The following is a 20,801-nucleotide window of genomic DNA, read 5'->3' as shown; positions in this document are numbered from 1 at the left end:
TGGGGGCAAAAGAGGTAACCTGTCTAACAGCAGGCTGTCACTGCATCTGGGCCAGAGATGCTCGATGCCCTGATTTTGGCTGTTGAAACATTCTGCGTCACTACTTGGAGTGTTCCCAGATTCACAAAAGTGCCACAGGGACTATGAAAAATAACCTTTGTGTATATGGAGGGTTGGGAAGAATGAAGAGGGTTGTATTGAGGGCTACCACCAAATTCACATAGGAGTTGTGTTCTCAAACACAATATAAGAAGAAATAAAATACCTTTTGTTTCTGGCAGGGGTCCCCAGTCAGCCTCAAGGCTGGTGACAGTAAACTGTGAAGAAAAGTAGCCCAGGCTACATTTGAGCTGGCACTGAGCAATCTGGACAATTGACAGAAATATGACTTTTCTGGCTTGTAATTCTCTACTTCAGCTCAGTGCCTTTTGTAGGTTATTTTAGTATATACAGCAAACAAAGTTCTTCTTTCATGGACTTTTCAGGTAGAATGTATATGTGAAAGAAACCATTCAAGAACTGATTTTAAATAACCTACACGTTTGATTATAAGTAGGTGGTAAGTAAATATTGGTGTTGTTATATTTTAAAGGGAAGCTTTACTTTGTTCATTCTTTATAACTTCATTTTAAAAACATACCAATTCATAGAATTGTCTCTAACAATGAAAGAGCTCTCACCCCAAACCAAAACAACCAAAGCTGATCACAAAGGCACATACATCACTGGTAATTCTTCATAGGAAGCAAAAGGAGGAATAAATATAGGTCTGGGTACCGCAAGTTCATCTCATGTCAACACATGGCTTTGTGACATAGAAATCAGCATATAGGTCAAAATGCTTTGGAAAAATACAGATTCTTTAAATATAGAATATGTAGGTCTTACTTAATCCAGTCAGCAGCATTTTTATATTAATGTATGAATGTGTTATATTTACATTTATTTAGGAGGCAGCATGTTGAAAGGAAAGTAAGACATGTGAGTCAGACCCATTAAGGTTAGGATCCTTATTCAGGCCCTGGAAAGGTTACTTAATCTTTTTGAATCTCAGTTTTCTCATTGGCAAAAGGAGAAATTTGCTCATGTAAAAGTCTTGCCATAGTACTTGTTGCATTATGGGCACTCTGTAAATGTTAGTCCAGTTTTCCTTCTTAATTCCTGTCAAACCAGTGGGGACATGATTTTGGAAGCTCTCATTAACTATCCTTTTTTTTTTTTCCATACCCAATAAATCGCTCTCTTACAGTTGGGTCCCTTGGTGGGCATATCTCAAATTGATTATAAAATTCTAACAGAGAGAAGCTGTCAGAGGACCAACTTGGAAGGGAAGCCCCAAGAAAGGCTATAGGTCTCATCTGAGAACAAAAAGAAAATCAATCAAGGGCAACGTTGCAGAGAGAGAGAAAGAAACCAAGACACACATCGTTCTCCTTTGTGATATCAGTCAGTGTTCCAAAGGCAGGGCCATCCTATCTTTTATTGATAAAACTGGGATGCTTTTGAATGTGAAAAAGGACAGGGGAAAAATCCCGTATCAGATGGGTTGCTTGGAGAACAGACATACATGTGGACTGTCCAGAGCAAACCAGGATCTACGGTCTCCTTGTCTATAGGAGTCCCATGGACTTCAAGCAGTGGGGTGCTTCAAGCACCTCAGCCAGAATCCCCGTGGGTGGTTAGACATACCGTGATCAGTTATGAGCCTCAACTTATTTATTCATGAAAGAGGGTTAATGAAAGCTATGCCTAAGGGCTGTACTAAGGATCAAAGTCATACATCTAAAGTACTTGGTACAAGCTGGTGTGCAGAAAATAGGGATTGTTATTTTAAGTGCATAAGGCATACAGAAAGCCTGAATGGAAAGGACCTGAGAATACAGTAAATCTCCCAAAGGGAAAGAATCTCCCCTTTCCCTGACTTCACCATTACAAAACTTGGAACATGGGACGTGGGAGAGAGAAGGACATTTACCAGCATCTTATGCTGGTTGCTGTTAATTTTGGACTTTGTTAACCAACTTTATTAAGTATTTTGCTGGTTATATTATTGTTATATTGTTTTTTAATCTAATTAATAACATGCTAATCTAAAAAAACTATGGATAGATCAGGGATCAAGAGAGAAGAGATGTGTTTGGGGGAAGAATGATTGCCCCATGTGTGGGGTGCTGGCAGTGAATTTTCACAGGTTAGGAGAGCTCAACTGTAAAAATTTGGGATTAATTGCTTCCCTTTCTCTAGAAGGCATGGATATAAATGGCCATGCGGGTTCTGGAGCTTCCTGTTAAGGAGGAGAGTAGCAATCCCCTCCTTTGCCCACCTCTCATACCAGTAGGAAGAAAGCTTTACATTTATAGATAAATAAGCACACACATACATACACAGATACTTTTTTTTAATTTCAAATTTTATTCCATTTTTTGTTATTGAATAGACAAATGTTTAAGCATTATACATGCTATTTTTATTCTTTAGCTGATTATATCTCATGTTTAAAAATTCAAGCTCATTTTCCGTATTCTTTTCTTAAGCATATTAATATTTATGTTCACAAATACTTACTTTTGACTCATTCTTTTTTTTTTCATTGTTTGTTTCTATTTTATTTCTTAGTACATTTTTTTTAACATCTTTATTGGGGTATAATTGCTTTATGATTCATTCTTTCAAACCACCCAGGCAGCACTTTTAAAAAACAGCATTTGTTGAGACTGCTAAGCCTTGAATAGGTATCCAAATACCTGCTCAGTATAAGTGTCATGTCCTCAGACATCACCCTGCTGAAACTCATCAGTTGTAAAATAAGGAGTGGGGGGTGCGGGGAGGGGTTGAATATTCTGTCATGCGTGACCGTTGTTATAAGAATGTGTGTTCACTTTTGTTGTATCTTTATTAGCAAAGCAAAAGAGGAGGTTCAAATCTGGAGTGTTTAATTGCTTTAGTGGATACAAACTTGACTATGAATAGTTACTGAAATGAGACTACATTTGTAATTAGAAGGAACCACATGGGCTGCATGAGGTCCTCCACTCTTTGACCTACTCATTGACATTTTTTCTTCATGCCAAACCACTCCTAAATACCCAGCTTTTGTGAGGGTGTGCGTTTCTACCAGCCGTTGGAGAAATAGTCTTGTTCTTTCATTATTTTTACTTTAATAAACAACAAATTTTTCCTAGGATTGTTGAGTATTTTCATTTTAAGAACAAATTAACATATATATTTATATTTTTGTTGAAACTTTATGTATTATTTTAGCAAAGAAATGTTATAGTATCACCAACCCATATACATGACTAAAATATAGGTTTTCTGAGCATTCCTCCCCCGAAATTTGCCCTTTATGTGATCATGATGTATCTTAAAAGAGGCTCAGTTTTATGGTCTTTATAATGGTGAAGTTAACTTTGAAATCAGAATTGAGCAATAAATTGAAGTCTTTATTTCCCAACAGAGACAATGTTCAGTTTGACGTATTTAAATCAGCAATAGGTAAGTGTCCCAGTCCCTTGGTAGGAAGGGAAATCGTCCCAATCCCACGTAAATGCTATCTTGTAATTGACAGGGTTTGGTTTGGCAATTAAGCTTGCCAAGAGTAACAGAACCTGGCTTCCCTGAGTGGTTTTTTTTTTTTTTTTGGCAGTTCTTATTCTGGCAAACGTTTTGGAAGTTCTTTTGTAATTCTTGGAGAACACCTTCAGTAATGTTCCTGTATGATTAAGAGACACATCACGGCTAGACAATTTAATGCATGTCTGGTAGGACAATCTAGCCTGGCTAGAAGTTGTTGGCAAACTGTTGTCTATTACGAGAAAGTAAAGGGAGTGAACAAGAAATTTCCCAACTAGTTCCTCCCACTGCACCCCCATCTATTTTATTTTAATTTTTGAATTAACAAAGTAAAATTGACCTTTTGGTGAGCAATTCTGTGAATTTTAATATATGCATAAATTTCTATAACCACCACAATCAGGATACAGAATTGTACCATTGTCCCCCAAACTCCTTTGTACTATATCCCCCCATAGTCACTTTCATCTCATCCCTAACTCCTGGCAGCCACTGATCTGTTCTCTATCATTATAGTTTTATCTTTTCAAAAATGTTTTATAAATGGAATCATATAATATGCTACCTTTTCAGATTGTCTCCTTTCATTTAGTGTAATGCCTCTGAGATTCATTCAAGTTGTATGTAGCAGTAGTTTATTTCTTTTTATTACTGAGTAGTATTCCATGGTATGGATGTGCCACAGGATGTTTTATCCATTGAAGGACACTTAATTTCCTTCCAGTTTTTGGCAGTTATTAATTTGCTATAAACATTAATATATAGCCTTTTGTGTTAATATAAATTTCATTTCACTAGGATAAATAGTGAGGAGTGGGTTTGCTGGGTCATGTAAAAGTGTGTGTTATTTATATTCCTATGTGTGAGTCCATCTGTCCTGTAATTTGGTCAGCACTTTGTATATATATCCATATTTCTAATTTTAGTCATTCAAATAGGTATGTAGTGGTATCTCATTTTGATTTTAATTCACATTTCCTTAATGGCTAGTGATGTTGAACATATTTTTATATTCTTATTTGCCTGCCTTATATGCTCTTTGGTGAAGCTTTTGTTCAAATCTTTTGCATATTTTTCAAATTGAGCTATTTGATTTTTCGGTACTTGAGAGTTCTTTATATATTCTGGATACAAGTCATTTGTTAAATATGTGATTTACAAATATTTTAAATGTTTTCTCCAGTCTGTAGTTTCTCTTTTCACTTTCTTAAGAGTGTCTTCAGAGCAAAAGTTTTTAATATTGATAAAGGCCAATTTATTAATTTTTATTTTATGAACTGGGCTTTTGGTGTTAAATCTAAGAACTCTGTTTAACCCAAGACCAAAAAGACTTTCTTGTCTGTTTTTGTCTAGGACATTTGTAGTTTTATGTTTTACATTCATATCAATGATCCATTTAGAGGTAATTTTTGTATAAGGAGTGAAGTTTAGGGCAAAGTTCATTATTTTTATTTTTGCATATGTATTTCCAAATTTCCTAACACCACTTATGGAAATGACTATCTTTGCATCTTTGCAAAAATCAACTGGTTGTATTTGTGAAGGTCTATTTCTGGACTTCCTTCTGTACATTGACATATGTGTCTATCTTGTTATCAGTACCACACTGTCTTGATACAGTAGCTTTACAGAAATTTTAAGATTGAGATAACTTTCATTTTATTCCTATTTCAGTTCTTTGTTTAAATATAAGTTTTAAAATAAATTTGTCTATAGCTACAGAAAACTGCTGGGATTTAATTAGAATTGCACTAAATCTGTAGATCAATTTAGGAAGAATTAACACCTTTACTATTGTTGAGTCCTATAATCCATGAATATGGAATCTCTATTTATTAGGTCTTTAGTCATTTATTTTTAAAATTATTTTTTATTTCTTTAATCAGTGTTTGTAGTTTTGGAAAACATCTTGTATATTTTGTTAAATTTATACCAAAGTATTTCATTTTGGGGAGCTATTGTAAATGATCTTGTATTTTAATTTTGGTTTCCAGTTGTTCATTTCTTGTACACTATATTGGAATACCATTGATTTGTTGACTTTTTATGCTGTGAACTTGCTAAACTCACGAGTTCAAGAAGTTTTTTTTTTTTTGGTAGACTTCTTGTGATTTTCTATGTAGAAAAACATGTTGTCAGAATAGGGATGCTTTTTTTACTTTCCAATCTGTATGCTTTTACATAGTCTTACCTTATTGTACTAGCTAGGACTTCCAGTGTGATGTTGAATACGAGTGGGGAGAGTTGACATCCTTGTCTTGTTTCCAGTCTTATGAGGGAGTCTTCCCTGTTCTGAGTGTTAGGGAACCCCTTTCCTGCTCCTTGATACAGAACTAGAGGGCTTCTCTTCTAGCTCTCTCTTTCCACTCTAATGCTACTTCCAGGCAAGGTAACTGCCATGTGTCCAAGCAAGGTGATAGCAGAAGAAAATAAAATTGTGAACTCACCACTAGTTTCATGATACTTTGAATTCTGGTGTTTTTCCCCAAGCTCCTGTATTCTTTTCCGAGTTCTCAAATAATTGCTCCAAGTGTGCTGTCCAGGTTTTATAGCCGCATTCAGTGGAAGAGACAGGATAGAGTGTGCTGTCCTGGAACCAGAATCATTTTATGTTTTTAAAAATAAGAGATTCTTTTTTCTGTTTCTAGACATGCTTTTTCCCTTCAAATTTTGGGAGTAATTTTTACAGGAATTTTAGGGGGAAAATGTTTTAATGTTTTAAAGTAAAACAGAGTACTTTGGAAATTTTTTTGTCCCCTTTGCATTCCTTTCTCTGTGTGTTTGTTGAAGGGTAGGGCTTTATGTTTTATATCTCAACATTTAAGACAAGTGAGATTATAGGATACAGGTGTAAAATATCTTCCTCTTCTTACCACTTAATGCCAAACAGACACACTCAGAGTGGCTAATTCTTTCCTTGTCTTGCAATCAAATCTTGGGCAGGCCTCCTTTGTTATCTGGTTCCTCTTAGATTAAAAAAATAGTCCTCCAGTCATTTTATTATGTCAAATCATTTCAATTCAAGAATTATCATATATGTCCCCACATAATAATTAGAACTTCAGCCTTATTTTAAAGTTGAATCTGTTCCCCTGGGGCTGCTCCAGACCAGGGTCCTATAGGAGCAAGGAAACAGAGTTGTCATTTTCTCTGTTTTACCTACTGGCACTTCTTTTTTTTCCTCCACTCACTAGACACCTTTGACTTCCACAGGACTGAAGGGTAGAGTTGGAAATGTGGAGAAGAGCTAAGGGTCAGGAAAAGTATTAACTTGGCTGGCACTGTTGTGAGTTAACATTGGCCCTAGACTTAACAAATATTTAAAGCTAAACTGACCTTTCTTATTTGTAGGGTTTTCAGATACTCACCAACAGTTCCATGACACTGATGATGCAACACCTCCCCATAAACTCTTAGTGTTGGGCTTCCAACACGTGTCCCAGTGGCTTTTGGGGGCAAAATTCATTTAAGATTATTGTAGGCCAGGGCATTTTCTCTCTCTCTCTCTCTCTCTCTCTCTCTCTCATTCTCCCTCACCCTCTTCCTCTCTCTCTCTTCACATATACATATAGTCCACAGGAAAATCACTTGCTTTCCCAAAGCATAGCCCTCTACACTGCTGCTTCTTGCCCTTTAAATCTCTTGGGTGTGAGTCATACCACAGTCTACCATATTCCCTAAACTATTCAAGTATTCTTGAGTCTTTCTGGATTAGCTTCACACCTGGTGGGTCTCATAGCACATTAACAGTTCTCTCCAAAGAATGACTATAATTTTCTACTAACTTGTCCCAGACTCCTCAGCCTATTTTATGGGGTGGAGGTTAATGGGAAGGTCACAAAGTGGTTTTCTACCACTATACAAGTCTTTAGTATAGTGTAGCAACTTACTCTGGAATGTGAGTAGGTGGCCTAACCAAAAACAAGAGAGGAGGAGTCCCTTTGTAACCCCCTATTACATGTATAAATAATCCTTTTGATCTTTATATGACTGATAGCATATATTAGCTGGAAGAAGATAAATCTTGCATCAAATGTAGCTGGTGACTTAGCAGAGAGGCAGACTCATTGTATACATACAACAGTACTGGTTAGATTCTTTACCATATATTTTTAATTCTAATGGCCCCATCAGTGAGGACTTTCTGCCTGCATTGTCCTCAGGATTAGATGTTACTGTAGAAATGAAGAGAGAAAGAAAGAGTCATTGCTCTGCTTGGAGTTTCAAAAGCCTTTTGAAGGTTTCAGCCTTTTATATCATTTACCAAATTGTGGGTAAGTGCCTGTTGATATAAAATGATTTTCCCACCATGCAGAGAGGCAAGGGAGAGAAACTACATAAGAAAGGGAGACAGAAAAATGGAGGTTTGGGAGAAGGTGAGGGGATCACATGACTCTCTCTATCCAAATCTGGGTTAGGAGAGAAACCATAGGTAGGCTTTGGGGACCCAAAAGCAGAGATTTGTGTCTTGCTCTACAGGATGACCACAGGAAATGCTGTATACCTTTCAGAGATACCATATCCAGGATAGAGCAGAGGTTGGAACAGTAAAGCAAAAAGGCAGGGGATGTCAGAAATAAGACCTGTTTTTAGCCCCTGAACTCTAGTGAAATGGGACAACATTCAACATTTTCCCATGATCATGAGAGGGAAGAGTGGCAAATGGTCCAGAAGAGACCTTGTAGAACATAGACCCTGTGGCCCTGAATACTGGATGCCATGCAGGCCCATAAGTATCAGCAGCTTTCGGAAACAGTGGGTCCAGGGGCCAGTGGCCAAGATCAAGCAGGAAACATTAAATCTCCGCAGAGAGGTCAGATGATTACTACGGACTGGACATGGGCCACTCCCTCTGCCCCCCGAACCCCCCAACTTCTAGGATACCAAGGTGTTCTGAGCCTCCTTCAAAACCAGTCACCACCCAAGAAAAAGGGAAGGATAAGCAGAGAGTAAGATTCCTGAATTAAACGACTTGTTAACAACAATAATACTAAGTTCTAAAATAGAAATATCTCAAATGGGCAAGATTAAGCTTTCTACTGCTGAACTGGATCCAGTTTTGCACAACTGAGTCTATGACTGTGAAATTAAAATCCATTTATACATGTATACTTGCCCACTAAACTGAGAACAATTTGAGGGCAGAACCCAATTTCAATGGATGATTTTATCCCTGGGACCTAATAAAATTGCCTGAAACAGGGTAAAAATTGAGGAAGCAGATATTGTATTAAATTAATATGAAAGAAATAAAACTTTTAATTTGTGAATTGGTTAGTTGTCCTCTATCCTAGTAAATAAAATTGCTACCACTTAATGAAATTTTCAGCTCTCTAGTTCCTTTTCATCTGAGACTGGGTCTAGCCTCACTTTTCATGATAGCAAGTGAGCTTCTGTGATAATTTCTCTGATACTTCTTTTTTTTTCACCCTGTATGTTTGCCAGTCTATTTTTTGCAGGTGAGAGTCACGTCCATGGCTCATCCCTCTCTCTTTTTATAAAAACTTAACAGAGAAATGCAGAGCTGGAAAAGGAGTCAAAAGAAAAAACCGCATACTAGAAAAAGGGCTCTGACAAAAGGAAAGTACAGTAAATATAATAATTCAGTGTTGTAAAGGCTCTTATAAAAACATGTTTGTGGGACTTCCCTGGCAGTCCAGTGGTTAAGACTTTGCCTTCCAGTGCAGGGGCTACAGGTTCGATCTCTGGTCAGGGAGCTAAGATCCCAAAACCAAAACATAAAACAGAAGCAATATTGTAACAAATTCAATAAAGACTTAAAAAAAATAAAAATTTTAAAATGTAACAAAAACATGTTTGCACTATGACATGATTCTTCTATGGATTAGGAAATAGTTTCCACATGTAGAAGATGAATCTCTCGTAGATGTTTCTGTACAGTCAACAAAACTTTCCTGCCATGTCAGGAAACCATTTTTCAGTGCCACTTATTAGTGATTTCTCTTTCACCTCCGTTGTTATCTCTTTTCTGATAGAAAGAATGGAAACGACTGGGCAGGGGACAGAATTCCACATCACCCTGTGATAAGATATCTTGTTAAGTAATAGTTTCCTACTTAAAGTGCTTAATTCTAAGTGTAATTTTTAGAAAACCAAGACTTCATTTAGAAGCAGGAGTGGTAAATTCAAGGACAGTCTTTTGCTTTTTATCAAATGTGAGAAGGATCTTCAAAAATCTAAGCCACCAAAGAATGTTTCCGAAGCACTACCTAGGTTTCTAAAAGCTTTCTTGCAGAATTTATTTTTTAAAGTATAGCTTGCATAATTTTGAGCATGAAATTTGATAAAACATTAATTACCTGGAATTTCTTCATTCAGAGAAAATTTAATAGAGCTATACAGGAATGCCCTGGTATTCAGGTTTTTGCCCAGTTAGGAAAAAGGCTAAATAGGTTAGATTTCAATTAGGAAGTTGCACTTCTTTGTCAAACAAAACAACAACAACAACAACAAGAAAAATCCAAAAACTGACAAAACCACTGTAGTTTGCAGAAAACATTAAGTGTAGACTACAGAGATGGTAGAAATAATGGTAATTTTTAGTGGAGTTTTTTTGTTTGTTTGTTTTTACTCTTTCTGCCTTTGAAATTGTAGGTTAATGATATGATACTGCTTAGATGAGATGGACTAGTGTTTCCTAGTAATGAGAATAGAAAGATAATTCTCTATACTGAGAGGAAGTGTAAGAGAATAATGAAAATATGAGCTCTAAAGACAGACTGCAATGGTTGGAATCCAGTTCCTGTGCTTTTTAATGATGTGACCTTAAGCAAGTGAGATAATCTCATAATACTTGAGTTTCCTTATGTGTAACATGGGTATAGTAATGTATTTACCTCAAAGAGTTGTGAGGAATGAGTTAAAATATGTAAAGCAATCACAGCAGAGCCTGGCACATTGTAAGCCCTCAGCAAGCCTGGTTGTTTTGACTGATTACTGATGGTTGGATTTTATTATTGTGTCCTAGAAGTAACCCCCATATTCAGTTAGTCTTGCTGTATATTATTGCCAGAAAGGATAGTTTAAGTTCAGCATCCTTATATCCAAAGCATCTAAACTAAGAGATGTCAAGTGATATTTAATTGGTTTATATCCAGTAGTTCAGTACAGCAAGTTAAGTCATTTATTTACCCTTGGGGTACAGAAACCTTATCTCAAAAACTACATGCATATACTGTATTTTCCAAAATTAGATACCATCTTTATAATGAATCATTAGAATTGACTCTGTTGTTTTGGGAGATGATTGGCAATTCCTACCTAGAAATTTCCAAGCTAAAATTCTTATGGTATGCCATATAGATCTAGAGGTTTGAGGCTTTTATTGGCCATTCATCCATCTGTGGCTTGCAACCAGGCCTGCTATCAGGGGAAAATGTTGGCATTGCATGTAAGTAAACTCTTGGCCATCTAAGTCAAGTGGCCCTTCATTCAGATATGTGTCTTGATTAGATTTTTCATAAGAAAATGTTAATCTTACTTTCTGCCTAGTTGGTTGTTAAATATGTAACAGAATATTTTCACTGAACGCTTCCTCTGGGGAATGTTCTTTGAACTTTTTGATGACCAACTATTATTCAAAAAAATTCCTTTGTGATAATATTTATGAAAATTTAGCCAAAGGACATGAAGTCTTCAAGATATGCCACATTTTCCTCTTAGATCAAGCAATAACACCAAGAAGAGCACTAACACTATATTGTTTGGTGTCATTATAAAACTGATTTTATTGAAGAGTGTTTCACTAAATTCATCACATGTCTACTGTAGGTGCATTGCTAAAGACATTATACACTCCATAAAGGAGAGCACAAGAAAAATTATTCTCAGGTTTCACAGAGAAAATTATGATTCCTCCATTATAACAAATCTTTTTTAAAAAATCTTATTCTGGGTCCTTATTTGCTTTCGTCACTAGGAATCTCATTGATTCTAGCAACTTTTAAGGTACTATCTTTCTAAACCTTTGTCAGGTCGTACACAGATAGCAAATGCTAAAATTTGTATGGCATGCTGAGGAAAAGAGAGGAGGCTGCTAATGGCCAGAAGTAGCCAGCCTAGGGTTGGGTCATCCAACTACCCCTGGCTTCCCTGAGGGCCCAGAGTTCAGTATGTTTACACACCAGAAAACCATTCATGGCATGCCATTGAGAAATCTCTGTTCTGTAGCATACAGTTATATGATATCCTTTCAAACTGTATGAATGATTGAAATCAACCTTAAAATCTTTGTGGAAGGAGGCAGGAAATAAAAAACTAAATCATCAGGTAATTGATTAAAAGCAGAGAAGTGGAGGACACCAGAGGAGTGCCAAGATTATAGAAATGTAGAACAGAGGTTTAGCAGCAGCCAGTCTGTCAGCATTTTGCAGAGGACCCTAAAGAGAAGGAAATCTCCTCGTAATCCTGGGACTTGGTATGTAAGAGTGAACTTGGGTCCAGAGCCCAGACAAAACCTAAGATGTATATGAATTTCAAAGGCCATGATATGACAATTCCAAGTGCATATTAGTAGGGAAAAGAAGATTGAGGAGATAAAGAAGCAGGTTTTCAGAAACTGAAACAAGGAGAAATACACATTGTAATCTACCTTCTTAGACATAACTAGATAAAAGTTTTCACAAACATTGTAAGGAGAAACTAGAAACTGACATCAGAAACCCACTGTAAATAATGTAAAATTAGCTTTGAAATCTGTGTTTGAGTCAACATTGTAGTAAAATGTATGTAATATTCAGTATATAATGTGCTTTTAGTCATTTAAAATTATTTTTTGTTGTTATTGTTACCATTCATTAAGTAAAAAACTGAAGGATACTTCCCTCTCTTAAAGCAGGATTCTTGAATCCAAAATGGAATAAAATCAGGTCATTTGTACTCTTCAGAAAATATTTTAACAAGGCTTTTCTCTCCCTTTGGAGATGCTACACAACATAATTTCAGCAAACAAATAGATTCTGCCATCTATCTGCTGACAACTCCCACGTTAACATCTTCAGCCAGATAAAACTCTAAATTTGTATATCCAATTTTCTACTCACCATCTCCCACTTGGCTGTCTGTTAGACATTCTAATTTCAAAGTGTCAAAAATGATCTCCTGATCTTGCTCCCACACCTCTTTCATCCAGAACCTTCCTTATCTTAGTTGATAATTGCATCTTTCCAGTTGCTCACATCCCAAATTTAGGAGTCTCTTTACTCCTTATTATACTTAATTCATCAGGAAACCTTTTGGCTTTACATTCAAAATATATCCAGAATTTAACCACTTTCGTCTATCACCACCCTGGTCCAAGCCATACTTATCTCCCACTGGATAATTGCAATAGCCCTTGTCTCCCTGCTGCCACCCTTGCCCCCTTTACAAGCTACTTTCAACACAACAACCAGAGTAATCCTTTAACATGGAAGTCAAATCATGTCACTCTTTATTATTATCGTATTATATTTCTAAAAGCTCCTAGAACAGTGCCTGGTATATATTCTGTGCTTGTGACTGAACACATGAACACCCATTCTTAGAAGAGAATACTATCCTTAGAGAAAGTAACTTACTTTCTCAATATCAGAGTAGCAGAATTTAACCCAGGTATTTGAACTCCACACTATTGTTCTTTTCACTATTCTATGCCTCCTCCTAGACATATTGATAGAATCCTCATGGTGGATATCAGGATTTTTCTGAGAAAGAGTGTTGTACTAGTAGGAGTCTGAGTTCAAATCCTGATTCTGCTGCTAAGCAGGCAGAATCTGAGTATAACTTTTTTGGCTTGCAGAAGGCAGTTGAACTAGATAATTCCTAAGGTCCATTTTAGAGCCAAATAAGTCCAGTGACACTGCAGAAGTTTCCCATTTTTCAACATCTGTTCAACTAAAAAGCAACTTGAGAGTATCAGCAGGACAAGGGAGCCTACCAGATATGCTAATCTGATTCTTAGATTTCCAAGGACAGCCAGATCTAGTAACCTCGTTAAGTGGGACAAGGTTTCCCAGGGCTGGTTGCTAATCAGTGACGTTTGGCTCAGTTGGCACTCTCAGTGGTAATGTATGCAAATGTGTATTGTTTGGATAAAACTGAGTGTGACACCCAGTTTGTATTTATTCTATGTATTTGAAATCAAACCCACATCCAAATTAGTGGTGTGATGCCTTAAAGTTTATAACAAGCCTTTGTGTGGTTTTTCTAGCTCATTGCATTAGAGCTCACTGTATATATATATTTGTGCAAGTATTTGTGTTTATTCCTTTACCTCAAATACAAGTTTTTGTCTCAAAATACACTTTCCCAACCCCAGGCAGCCCTTTATTCCAGCCAAGATAGGTTTCCTACAATATCTTTAATCTCGCTTTTTCTTTTCTTGAGACTTTTCATTTGTGTCTTCCTCCCTCCCTCCCTCCCTTCCTTCCTTCCTTCCATCTTTCCTTCCTTCCTCCTTCCCTCCCTCCCTTTTTCTTTCTTTCTTTCTTTCTTTCTTTCTTTCTTCCTTCCTTCCTTCCTTTCTCTCTCTCTTTCTTTCTTTCTTTCTTTCTTTCTTTCTTTCTTTCTTTCTTTCTTTCTTTCTTTCTTTCTTTCTTTCTTTCTCTTTCTCCCTCTCTTTCTCTCTTTCTCTTTCTTTCAGCTTACTTTCTCCTAATCACTTTGACTCAGATTATTTTTCTTAAAAAAGGCCTTCCTCCTTCTTTCTAACAATCCTAACTCATCGTCATTAAAGATGCAATTTACCTACGAGAAACCTTCTTTGGCTGCTTTCTTTCAGTCAGAACACGAATTTTCTCTGTGATTCCAGATAATCCTGTTTATTACTGTTAATAATTTATTATTTGTAGTTTTCGATGGTTTCTTTGCTAGTCATTCTCCTATAATAATATACTTTTTGGCACTCACTGCATTGCATACTTCTTGAGGGTACTGATTTGTTTTCTAGATCCTTTAGACCTTTCTTTTCACGTATTAGTACAGGTTTGGGTAGTGAGAAGGAAACTCCCTAATAGTCTGTGTGTCAGTTGTCTATTGCTTCATAACAAACAGCTCCAAAACTCTGTGCTTAAAACAACCATTTTATTTTACTCATGGTTTGGGGTGTAAAGAAGTTGGAATGGTTTGGCTAGTGGTTTGTCTCGCATCCCTCTGATGTCAGGTGGGAAAGCTGGGACTGGAAACCTACTTCCATGACGACTTCTTCATTCACATACTGTTAGGTACCTTGGTGTTCCTTGCCCTGGCTCTCTCTGCATGGTGTCTCATCCTCCAAGGCCTCTCCATATGGCTTGGGCTTCTCAAGGCACTGTTGTTCCGAGGTAATCACACTTCTTGCATCATGGTTGGTTTCCAAGAGGAAGAAGTCAGAAGCTGTCAGGCCACTTAAGAGATGTGCCTAGAACTGGCACAGTGACACTTTAGCCCTATTCTTCTATTTGTCAAAGCAGTCACAAGGCCTTCCAGATTCAAGAGGGTTGGAGAAATGAACTGCAGTTCCTGATGGGAATGTGACAAGGTAACGTTGCAGGAGCGTATGCAGGATGGGAGTCATCTGACTCTGCAGAGTAAATTCAGTGGTTTTATTGTGGAAATGCATTTGAGTAAAATGTATAATATATGAATTGGAAAGTCAAAATTTAGAATGTCAAATGAATGCTATTTTAGGTCAACCAATCAATAAAAAACAAACATATAGACCAAAATTTTATTAAGAGGATCTGCACAATTTGGTTCTGCTCTGAGGTACTGTGACCTAACTCATGACTAGAAAATGATGTGCTGTTGGTGGTATGGTAGACTCTGTTCTTTGATTAGGCTGAATGTAGTAATCACTACTTTTATCACAGCAGCTCTTGCTGTGTCAAGTGTAGTAATGGCATGGCCATGGTATTTTCTCTGTAAATGGGCTGGAATTTAGTTTGAAATCTAACTTATTAAAAAGGCATTCATGGCTTTTCCAGCTTAGCTCTCTAGTCTCAAGTGTCATCAATTCCAATCTTACAGTATTCTTTTTGGTTCCTCAGATTAACATATAAAACAAGCAAGAAAAAATTATATTTATTTATTAACTTTATTATTTTTTAAATATGTTTTAAACATGTACTATGTTTAAAATGCTTTGTGTACCATGCAGGATAAAAGATGAATTTTGGTTATATTGAATGGAATAAGATCTTAATTTCTGATTTTTAGGTTTACAATCCTGTGTGTCTGTTTATATTTATGTGTTTTAGGATTTGAGTGAGTTTGCTGATATAGGCTACGTAGAGAACTACCCACTTGAGCTTCCCTATTATTTATACTGACTTACCTGCAGTCTTAGGAACTGCTGATAATAGAATCTTTTCCAAAATTCTTAAAATTAAATACCCTTTACTAAAAAATTACTGGATATGGAATGAATCAGAAACATGTGGATTAAATTTCCCTGAAAATTTCTTTGGTTATAAAAATTAAGGGGAAAAAGTGTTTGGCCAGATGCATTGTGGGTGATGCCAAACCCACATTGTTTGAAAAATGTGTATGCTGGTTAGATAAACAAACAAACAAGTTTTATTTCCCTCTTGCCTTGTAAAACATCACACTCACTGTAAAAATCTCAGGTCAGCTTTCAGCCAGGTTTTATAAAAGTTTTTGAAAAGTCTGTGGTTTTCTACTTTGCCTCATCATTGGAGGCAAACAGCTATATAGATGAATGTTCCTGAGAAAGCAAGTAAGCAATGCTGATGTTTCTCAATATATTTCAGTGGATTGAGTGATGTTAAGATGTAGGTGTGAGATTTGATTTCCGAATGCCAACTGAAGATTTTATCTAGAATAGATTACTTCATAAGAGAAGCAGCTGACTTGTTCAACTGAAACTGTTCAAAAATTTTGACATGACATATGTGAAAAGAAAATATGCCATTATCATTCAAACAAGAAATCTGAAACTAGTTTAGTTTACAAATCCTACTTAGTAAAAAAAAGTGTGTTAGGTTCAAAATAAATTTCATTGTAATGGTCCCTATCATTCTTCCATCCTCTTCATCAAAAGCGTCAAATAATTAGTTAAGCGTCTATGTCCCTGTACCCAGCACAATTTAAGGAGAACCACGTGGATATGGTCTCTGGTGATTAGATAGACACGGATATGTATACCTTAGTACAACAGAAGAAAGATATTAAGAAATAAACGGTACACAAAATATTTCTGTCAGTGGCCATCACACTTAAGTATGAATAATTATCACCTGGAGAGATTATTAAAAATACAGGTTGCAAAGGCCTCCTCCCTGGCCCAGAGGTTTTGACTGAATCAAGGGTCAGGAATCTTCATTTTCATCAAGGATCTAAGTTGATTCTAATGAAGATTATCCAAGTAGTACAAACATGCATTTAGAAGAAGAGAAAACTTGAGGTTGCTATTGGGAAGAAGCACTAAGGAAATTCTACCTCAAGATACATGAAGACAAGGACAGTTATATCACCTAATCAGTACCAGTTTGAGTAGATGTTATTTTTAGACTATAATTATGAATTTCCAGAAATGCATGTTTGTTTAATAAATATTTATTAAATGGACAGATAAGTTCTTTAAAAAATAAAAACACAAATCCATGCCTTCATGAATTTTACATTCTAGTTGGGGGACACATTCTATAAAAAAGAAATAAATAAATAGCTTGTATATCAGGTAGTGATAAGTGTCAAGGAGAAAAAAAAGTGGGGCGGGGGTTGAAATTTTAGGAAGAATGGAGAGAAAAGTTCTTGTTAAGAAGGTGATATTTGAGTGAAACTTAAAGGAGGCAAGGGAACAGGGAACAGTCACTGGAATACCCTACAAGGAAAGCTTCCATGCTAAGGGAACAGCAATTGCAAAGGCCTTGAAGTGGAAGCATGGCTGGTGTAGCTGGAATGGAATGGTCCAGGAGAGTAGAAAGCAAAGAAGTGAGAGAATGTAAATAGGAAGGGGGTTTAAAGAAGACTTTGGCTTCTCTGATTAGTATGGGATGACATTAAAGGGTTTGAGCAAAGGCAAAACCAACACAAAATGTTTTCACTCTAAATGAAGTGGAAATAAAGTGCCCATTTCCTTATTCTCTCTGTAGTGCCTATGGAGCTAGTAGTGTGCAGTATTTGTGTTGTGGGGATGTTTGGATGGATGGTTGTTGGAAACCCGACCCCGTCCTTAAATTATATTACAATATACATGGGGATTTTATAAATCACTTAGTCCCTGAACAGTTATTGTCCAAACTAGTCAATATTTGCCTCAATTTTTAGGATTCTTTTCAGCACATAAAATATGGAGTATTTTCATTTAAACATGAAGTAAATGAGAATTTGATCACATTGGAAAGTTATTTGAAATCCGTGGATTAAAGTAGAGTGTATATATCTGTGGTTAGTGACATCTTTCATTTCCATTTCCAAGGACCTAGGGCTTTAAATAAACGTAATAACTAAGAGAGAACATTAAGAAAAATAAATGAGAATCACTAAATTTCCTAAATTAGGGAACCCAAGAAGATACAAACAAGTCATGTAGAATATCTGGGAATAACAAAGTGGTCCTGACCTCTTCAACATAATGACTGTTCAGTCACTAGTAAATTATAGTTGATATTTCAGATTATAGAGCCAAGGGGTGTTTATTTTCCAGGTTACTAAGATGCAGCTGGGCTCATAAGAAACATGCTGATGCTTCAAATGAATAGATAGTGCTCCTGTTGGAATGAGACTCAATACTCAAATAAGAACGGGCGACAGAGTTTGGCTATGTGAGGGTTCTTGTGTATGTAGTTGCCTGATTTCATTCTTCCTCGGCAACATCTTTGATCTCTTCTGCCTTCTAATTAATTAGCAATGCCAAGTAACCAGTATGACCAAATTTTTCTGTCATCTATTACCAGAAAGACATGTCTTCAAATATTTGTTCGTGACTGATAGATATTATTTCCTGGGCACTGAATCTTAGAATCTTTAAGTCCATACTATTTCTGTGTTAAAGAAAATGGGATTAAAGATACAGTCCATATTTCATAGCTTCCTGGATGTTAAAGATACTGGACCTACTTAACATTACTCTAGCTCAAGAAATATTAAAATAATTTTAAAATATTTAATAAAATTTTACAAAGGGTCACAAGAATAATGAATAGTGAATATTTGAGAATCAAATATTAGAAGTATAAGGATTAGTCTCATTTTCCAGATGAGGAAATGAAGCTAGTTGGCTCGCCCAATTTCACATAGCTAACCAATGTTAGAGCTAGGTCAATCCCATTTTATCTCACTCTCAGCATTAGGCTCTGGAATGTTCTACAAGATTAGAGTTAATTCTAACAAGAATTGTCTAAGAATTGGTGGATGCTATCTATGATTCATTACTGAAAGCTGCTACTCAAGATAAAGTGATCTGTCCAGCTCCATGTATGCATTTAACATAAAATAGGGTCATGGAATGTTAGAATGGGAAGGCACAGTGGAGAAGATAGTCCGACTCTCTCATGGTTTAGATAACAAATGTGTTCTGTGAGATTTGCATGCTCCAGCTGCATCCTGGCTCTAGTTCATTTCTTCTTCAAGCTGATACTATTTTCTAACTCAGTGCTCTTCTGTAAATCATTACAGCTTAGATTTGCCTGACATGATTATTTGAATTACGCCAGCTTATTATCTTCATTGGCAGCAAAATAAAAAAGTCCAGGTCTTCTTCTTCTTTTTTTTTTTTAAAGTCAGGTTTTCTGGTAGCAATCTCAAAATCTTGACTGCGTGCCACTTCTGCCGCTTTGCTAACCAGCCATTTAGAATATAAACTTTTGGATCAGAAAAATAAGGAATTCAAAGAAAAAGAAGCAATACTTGGTTGAATTGGCTTGGCTTTCTTTGCTTCTTTAGTGTTCAAGTGGACAATTTGTACAATTTCCCTTGCTTTGATCTTAGCTGCCCACACTACCAAGTTGTAGGCACAATTACTTGCCCATCCCTCCATCCACAGACTTTGAAGGACATGGAAAAAACACCCATTGTTGAACATCCAGGCTAAAAGTGCCTGTAGTTGTTGCTGCTGATGATTTGGGCCGTATGAGGAGACAGCGCCAGCCAGGCCTGCCCCAAAGCCACCCACCCTGCCAAACCCTCAGTTTTGCCAACATCATTTCCTGAATGATGAAGCTCCCCGAAGTGTGTCCCCCAACATGCCCTTGGAAGAGCAGGAATGCCCAATCAGGAATTAATTAATGGAGAGAAGAAGGCAAGACAGAGCTTTCTATTTAACTTGGAACCATGATAACCGCGAAATGGCTCTTGGTGTTTTGTGAATCAGATTGCTGTCAAATCCATGTATTTTTTGATTCAGATACACTTCAGTGATTGTACTGTTTTTTGGTAAAAACTATTTGATGTTCATGACTTTGAAGTCATTTAGACCACGTTCTTTCTCCCTTCTCAAATAGAAGTTTTCATTTTGTCTACCACATAGAGAATGCAAATGCCAAACGGTCTGAGTTCACTTTGAAAGTCCAAACCCACACTCACTGGCTTCTATACTTGGCCAAATTATCCTCCAGACCTTACATCAAATGGGACAGGATGATGTCATAATGAAGAGTGCATACTATGGAGCAGATTACCTGAATTCAAGTCCCTTGAATGTACCTTCAAGGAAATTGCCTCATCTTACTTAGCCTGTTTACTTCATCTTCCAATGGGGTAGTAAAAGTACCGACTTCCTTGTAATACTGTACACTGAGCATTTGGGAACCTGACACACAGTAAGTAATTTATGAGAAGATTGGGGAGAACTAACTTTTTGGTAAGGCTTATTTACATTTGGGCATTTCCTTTTCATGTAAATAAATTGAAATGAGGGCTTCCCTCGTGGCGCAGTGGTTAAGAATCTGCCTGCCAACGCAGGGGACATGGGTTTGAGCCCTGGTCCGGGAAGATCCCACATGCTGCAGAGCAACTAAGCCCATGTGCCACAGCTACTGAGCCCACACACCGCAACAACTGAGACTGTGCTCTAGAGCCCGCGAGCCACAACTACTGAACCCACACACCACAACTACCGAGACTGTGCTCTAGAGCCCGTGAGCCACAACTACTGAGCCCAAGTGCCATAACTACTGAAGCCTGCGTGCCTAGAACCTGTGCTCCACAACAAGAGAAGCCACCACAGTGAGAAGTCCGTGCACCGCAACAGAGAGTAGCCCCCGCTCACCGCAACTAGAGAAAGCTCA

Source organism: Grampus griseus (genome assembly GCF_964374135.1).
Source record: "Grampus griseus genome assembly, chromosome: 17".
Taxonomy (NCBI): Eukaryota; Metazoa; Chordata; class Mammalia; order Artiodactyla; family Delphinidae; genus Grampus; species Grampus griseus.
The sequence above is the reverse complement of the archived record's forward strand: the minus strand, read 5'-3'. Positions refer to the sequence as shown.